The sequence below is a fragment of the Salminus brasiliensis genome, chromosome 2 (assembly GCF_030463535.1).
Source record: "Salminus brasiliensis chromosome 2, fSalBra1.hap2, whole genome shotgun sequence".
Taxonomy (NCBI): Eukaryota; Metazoa; Chordata; class Actinopteri; order Characiformes; family Bryconidae; genus Salminus; species Salminus brasiliensis.
This window is the reverse complement of record NC_132879.1, coordinates 40970886-40972195: the sequence shown is the minus strand read 5'-3', so window position 1 is coordinate 40972195 and position 1310 is coordinate 40970886.

Genomic DNA, 1310 nt, shown 5'->3' with positions numbered 1-1310 from the left:
TTCTAAGGGTGCTATTGAAAGGTCTATCGAAAAGACACAATAAAATGGACAAAATACATAATAGAATTTTCAGAGTATTGTATTACAAATTACAGCTTCCTGAAGACTAAAGACTTCCTGAGACTAAAGGTGAATATAAGTGTGAATGGTGTGGTGTGAAGGTGTGGGTGTGAGGAAGTAATCACACAGAGAGACTGCAGAATCTGTCCAACCTTCCATCCTTCCATTGTGCCGGAGTCATCTGCTCTGTTGCCAAATGCTCCTTCAGCAATACCTGTAATATAATGGGTTATATGCAAGACTCAGGGACTAATTGCTTTCATAATATGACAGTCAGTCATATTATGTAAGGTCAGAGGTCCCTTATGTTTGGTAAGCCATTGGAAGTTGATTATGATCAATATGTTTTATATCTTAAGTTTACTATCTGCAGCCCAAATGCTGATTAATTGGTATTTGGAGTCCCTTTTTCTTTGTCTTGTTGTGATAGGATTTTTTCCTACCATTGTGACCCACATGTGGCTTTTCTAGAAATCACTTTCGTTGTGACAGTTTTACTGTATTAACTGAAGTGTATTGTCACTGTTTTCTATTTTTTGTTTTAGGTCTTTAGTACAGACATTGAATACATCAGCTGAGAGGCTACGAAAAACATTATTTTGACTGCCTATCTATCTTGGATGCAAGATTGATTATTTATGAATTTATTTATTTAAATCCACTGCAATCAAGCGGACATGGGAATCTGATATGAGCTCCACTGCAGCTGACTGCAGCTTACTTACCTCAGCCTCCTGCTCGGTTATGGCCTTTAGACACACATACACACTCCCATAAAGATTTACAGAACATTTAAAACACCTGCCACCAAGAGCAATTATACTTACTTCTAATGGTGCTATTGAAAGGTCTTGAGAGCGCTCACTGGTTTTACCCTTCAAGAGATCTTTTTTCTGCGGCACCTTAGTAATTAGACACCATTTTATAGGCCATCAGTTGAACCAGCTGATATTAATTTGCATGTAGCAGGATTGCTTTTTAATTACTGATAGATTTCAGCTGGTGCCATGGCTTTTCATGGCTTTTTGCACCTCTCTCTCTTTCTAAATGAAAGATCTCTTTACACTTTTCTGAATTAATAACTGTACACCTGTGTAGTCTGACACTGATGAAAGATTGACCATCGTGGTTACTCGGTATCAAGCAACTATGGCTTTTCTAATCTTGCTTTGAACAAATAGTCATAGAATATTATTGTGTGTTTTTCTTATTTATTCTTTAATGAAGGAAACAACTGACAACTGACACTT